Raw genomic sequence first — 6256 nt, forward strand, 5'->3', positions numbered from 1 at the left:
GAGGTTTTTCTGTTTCGGACTCTCTCCTTTTCCCCTCTCACTCCCCGTAGAGGGTAGAGGGGGATCGTCTCCCACCCTGGAGTCTCCGATCCCGGCCCGATTTTATCTTCCCCGGTTCGCACTCACGTTAGAAGGCTCTCTCAGTGGGTTCTGCGTCCTTTGTCTCCCAATCTCTCAGGTTTTGTAAGGTTTCCAATGGCTTCAGATCTTTTCTGTGTGATGTATGGGCGCGAGTGCAAGTACGGAGCTCCTTACTTCTCCGCCATCTTGCCCCCTCCTCCCAGTGTGACTTTTTCTATATGAATCTCTCCTTCTGAGTTCCAGACACATTTCTTTTTCCCTTCAACACTAGTAGTATTAATGACTAACTCAGCTGTTACTAGCCTTGAGTTCCTGAGTTACTGGATTACCCCTTGTGGTGTTCTACAACTACTGTTCTACAACTACACCTATGTACAGACTCCCTAAATCAATTGCTCTTAGAGTCAGCCAGTTTTAGATAACTTGGAATTTGTACTAATTTAAATATACTATTTGTTTCCTTTTTGGTCCCTGAATAATGATCCTGGTAATTATTACAGGTTTGGACCATTGGCTGCAACACCAGTGGGATATCCACGTGGAGATATCTAGTAGCCAACCAGAAAATATGGCTGTAGTACTGCTAAATGAGATCTGAGCTAGATCCATTGAATTTAGGGTTTTCTAGTATCTTCCTTACATCTCTCTCTCCCCAGATAAGAAAGCAAGTTTACCACCAGATGTTGCTTGTGATTTCTGGGGAAAAAAATATTGGGAGAAGGGTTGCCAAACCACAGACTTCTCAGAAGAATTCAAATCTTGAAATTCCTTCTAGTAGTCTGGCTATTCCAACTGTAAGTTTTTGTGCCTCTAGCTCCTTCTGCATACTTACCCACAGCCTTTTTCTCACCAGAATTGTGTGCATAAAATCGTACAGGTGTTCCGGGCACAAGGCATCTGCAGAGTGGAACCAGGTGAAAGTCAGCAAGGTGAATCAGAAAAGCTTGCTGGGAAGGGATTTAAGGCAGAAGGAAGGAATTTGTAGTTGCTCTGAAGGTGGGGTCATATATATTTCTACTTCTGATTTCCCTGTGAGAGTTCTGAGAACATTTTGTGGGACTTATTGAAACATGCATCCCTTTTGTTGCTACGTACAGTGAAATGAAGATAATTTAAAGAGTAAATGAAAGTTTATTTTTACTTTTAAAGAACAAAATTGTGAGCTCTACAGCCCAAGAATAAAATCTAAGAAACCAGTGGTCAAATGACAGCACCACTGCTTTAAGGTCTTGCCAGGTTAGTATGTACATTTGGTGCACAACCACTAGTATTTTTACGTGTCTTTGTCTAGTATTTCACACTGTGCTCCTCCTTAAAACTTTGAGATGAGTACTAGGTTGCAACCATTTACTACACTTGAGTTTCTCAAGTTACTCCCTCAGTGCTGCTTTGAGACTTCACTGTTTCTTCAGACCACACTGGTTGCACTCGGAAACTTACGGTGGTAGAAGGGATGTTTCCAAAGATTCTCTGCACAGTCACGTCAGTTTCAAAAAATATATTTTGCTTTATCACACAGATAAAGATAACTATTATCTTGATTGTATCTTGAAAGAAGGCAAATAGGCCTTTAAAAGAGCAATAAGTTAGGCAAGGTTGTCAGATGTAGTTTTAGACAAAGCCATAAAACTTGAAACTGGAATTTCTCCAGCTAGTACATATAATTATGTCAATTTGTCTGTTAATCTATGAAAAATGTTAACTATCCATTTTGAGCATAATGGACTACTTGCTATATGCATATAACTTGAATTTTACCAGAGACAACAGGGACAATTAGGTAGAATATTTTTCTAAATTCTTTATGTCTAGGCAAAAAAAAAAAAAAAAAAAAAACAAACAAAAAAAAAAAAAAAAAAAAAAAAAAAAAGAAGAAGAAAAGAAAAGAAACAAAAAAACACCACAGTTATAAATATAAAATAGCCATCTTTAGGGTACAATTCTTCATTTGCAAGCCTAGAGTTTGTTGTGAATATATGTTTACAATATTAATTAGGGAGTTTTTAATTTCTAGTTTAATATTCTATGTGTGTTTTTATGAAGTCATTTTCTCTTTTCTTAAAGATTTGATTTTCTTTATGCAATTCTTTAATATTTTTAACACAAATATTTTATTTCATACAGAAAGAAGTTCTTTTTTTAATGTTTTTTTTTTATTTCTGAGAGAGATAGAGACAGCATGAGCAAGGGAGGGTCAGAGAGAGAGGGAGATACAGAATCTAACGCAGGCTCCAGGCTCTGAGCTAGCCATCAGCACAGAGCCCGACGTGGGGCTCGAACCCACGAACCGTGAGATCATGACCTGAGCTAAGTCGGATGCTTAATTGACTGAGACACCCAGGCACCCTAGAAAGAAGTTATTAAAAAGGGTTGTGAAAGATGCATTTCCATGATATTTAAAACATTATTTTCATAAAATACTATTGAAAAAAAAAGGATGCCTCTGTATTTAGGATGGCTAAATAAAATATTTTGAGACTTTACTAAATTTTCTGTTATGCTGCATAATTGTCTGGCTTTGCAGAAATATTTTAAAAGGTGAATATATTTTTGTTGAAAGCTTACATTTATTATATATGTTTTTTGAAAGAGAGAGCACACATGAGCAGGGGAAAGGCAGAGGGTGAGAGAATCAATATTAAGTAGGTTTCATGCCCATGCAATGCGCCCTACAGGAGGCTTGTTCTCCCCACCTTGAGATCATGACCTGACTCAAAATCAAAAGTCGGATGTTTAACCAACTGAGCCACCCAGGTACCCCAATCTTTATTATATTGAATATTTTGAAACAAACCTAATTGGCGCTTTCTACCTGGAAATTCTAACTTAGTGAGTTTTGAAGGTAATGTGCCTCCTAAGAATAGTGAAGTCATTGTAAGGGCATTGTGAACATAAAGAAGTAGCTATAGAATTAGTCCTCAAGGAAATACACTCAGACATCAAGTATCTATGATGGACAAGTAACTTAATTTTGGTTTTGGTAGAAATGTAAGTCACTGAGATCTAGAAATGATGTTATCGACTTGGTGGAGACAGTGGAGTGAAGAGACTTAAGTGAGGATATGAAGACCCTGAATATGGGCTAGTGTTAGAAGTTTTGCTCCGAAAGCATTACAATGGAGGTGTGTATGTGGAGTTTCTGTCAGTGTGAGGGCATCAATTGATAAGTAAGAGGGATAGATAGGAGAAGGAAGAGAGATTGTAACAGGGTTATTTTGGAGAAAGGATATATTTATTAGGGAAACACTGTAGAGGCAACATTTCTAAGCTTATCTTGGTTCAAATCCTTGTTGGCCCTTGTTTAGGTCAAATTACTTAAGTTCTGATGTTTTGGTTCCCTCCACTTTGAAATAAAGTTAATAGAATTTACCTTAGAAGGTTTTGAAATGAATAAATTTTAATAAGTATATAAATCCATTGCGACTGCTTGGCATATACTAAGAAGTGTATGTGGGCTTTCTACTATATAATAACTTAAATCACCTGGCATGATATTTTTGGTCATAAAATATATATTTCAAAGTTGGGTGATTTTTGCCATCAGCTAATCAAGTATAAAAAACTGAATTTTACCACAATTGAATTTTTGCAGGTAAGTTCAATGAAGGGAAGAAGGGGAGGGTAACTTAATTAAAAATTAGTTGAACCATTTTGGCAATGACTAAGAAGACCCAAAATAGTTTATAGACAGGGTCAAAGCTTTGTGGTCTCAGTGGAGATGAATAGTTGTTGGGTGCGATTGCTGGTATAAGAGAGATAGAAAAATGAGATCTGAATCAACTTCACAAGTAATAGTTAATAGGACCTTGAGGGTGTCAGCCTGAGTTGAAGGAGACATTAAGGAAAAGGTATTAAAAATGAGGCTAACAAAGACTAAAATGTCAGGTATTAGGTACTCAACACGCCACCCAAAGGATATTAGCATCACCAAAGACTAGCAATGGGGGGTGGGGGGTGGGGAAGTGAGCCAGGCCCTGGAATCTTCATGAGTAACAGGGAATCAAGAGACTAGTAAATGACAAAAAGACTCGGGATAGTACCTGAAAGAATTAGATCATGGGTAACTAAATTTGATGATACTCTCTTCAAAGATTTGGGGGTATTTTGAAGCAGCAACAAGGAGAAACATTTTGGAAGAAGAAAGTAAAACCCAACCTCTAGGTCCAGAAATGTGTGAGTTATGGCAGGAAACTGCCTAAAATCCACAGGATGTGGTTCACAGGCAATAGTTGCATGGACCCAATGCTGTGATTCTTAATTTCAGTTCTCATCATGGAGGGCTTATGAAACATGGCTTTCTGGGCTTCATCCCTGAGTTTCTGCTTAATTGATCTGAGGTAAGGTGAGAATTTGCATTTCTAACAGGTTCCCAAGTGATGCTGCCATTGCTGGTCTGAAGGTCATACTTAGAGAAACACTGATCTAGTGGCTCTCACCCTTATGTTCTCCTCACCTGGGAGATTTTAAACTTACTCAGTATCCATGCTCCTTCCCTCTAGATTTAACTGATGTGACATAGTCCAGAGCATGAGTATGAATCTGCTGTGATGATTATAATATCCAGCCCATGATTTATAATCATTGGAGAGCAAGGAGGAAGTAACAGGTGGAAGCTAATGATGAGTTTCTTAAGGACTGATTGTGATCCCTGAAGCCCAGTAGAAGGATATGGAAGATCAAGATGGAATGAATGGTGGGATCCTACTTGGAAAATGATCAGAGTGAAGAAAAACACAAAACAATGGATGATCTGGGCAGTTTGGCCTTAAATAGCTGGTGGGACTGTCCTGGAAATTACCAGGCACAAAGAGAATGCAGATTGTGTAGTGACATATTGCAAGCCTGAAAAGTTGTGGCAATCGGCAAATCCAAGGGGACTACTTTTGCCCCTATCTGGAGAGATTGTTAGATATAAAACATTCTTTCTCAGTGTGGAGGAGAAAAGTTATCAAGGGAATAGGAGAAAAAGGCAGTGTCCCAAGACTCTGAACACTGTGATCTTGTATGTGTTGAGAAACGACTGGTGTAATTTATTATTTCTAGCACTGAAAGGGAGTCCAGAAACTAGGAATAGACAATGATCTGATTCCCTGCTGCCCTATGGTTGGATATAATGGATTTGTTCACTAGAAAAAACAACAAAGTATTGATATGCTTACCTCACCAAGCATTTCTAAACTCTGACTACAGGGGAGAACTTGTTCTTCTGAACTGGTGGTAAGTACTTCTATATATAAAAATGTTAAAGTTTTGGTTAAAATAGAACCTAGGTCCTGTTTCCATAATGCCTTCTTGAGATTAATGTATTAGCTCCTTCTTTGCTCATAAACATGCCTGTCCCTCCAATCTGTCCATGTTACTCCCTACTTCTCCATCTATTACTTAAAACATCTAAATGGCTTCTCCTAGCTCTTAGGCTATAGAGTAAATTTCTTAACATAGCCCTAAGGAAATAATTACTAGAACTTAGTGGTGGAAAGCATAGTCCCCAGAGCAAGACTTCCTGGTGTGGAAGTGCATCATTCTATTCCAATTAACTCGGAGCTTAGGAAACTTACTTGAACTCTCCATGCCTCCATTGCTTATCTATGATTAAGGAATTGTTAAATATCTCCTTCATAGAGTGGTTAAGATTGAATTACTTGATACATATAAATTAAGAGTGTTGGCAGGTAACAGGAGCTCAATAAATGTTAGCTATTATTTTTTACTGGTAATCCCTATGTGAAGACCTACCTACCTCCCCCAGGCTAACATCTTATGACCTTTACACTCATTCACACTTTGTATTCCAGCTGCAAAATTTTTGTTTTTATCCCTTTCAATTGAGAAGCTCTTTATTCTTACCGCTAGACCTTCATGTCACCACTACCATTCATCTTCCTCCCCTCTTCACCAAGGTAACCTCCATGCAATGTACAGATTTGGGATAGCTGCTTCCTTAGAAGTTGTCGCTGGCCTCTCTGACTAGCTTGGCAAACTCTTTGATAGTACTGTATACCTCTTATGTGTAGCCATCACTACATTTGTGGTCATATATTTGTGTAATATTTGATCAGTTTTCTTCATCTCTGTAGCTTCAACCTGCTTGAGGCCATAGACCAGTTTTGTTGTTTTCTTCTCACCAGTACATCAGCAATGTCTTGTGCAGTTCCTGCTAGTTAGGTAAATGCAT

The sequence above is a fragment of the Crocuta crocuta genome, unplaced genomic scaffold (assembly GCF_008692635.1).
Source record: "Crocuta crocuta isolate KB4526 unplaced genomic scaffold, BGI_CrCroc_1.0 scaffold205, whole genome shotgun sequence".
NCBI lineage: Eukaryota > Metazoa > Chordata > Mammalia > Carnivora > Hyaenidae > Crocuta > Crocuta crocuta.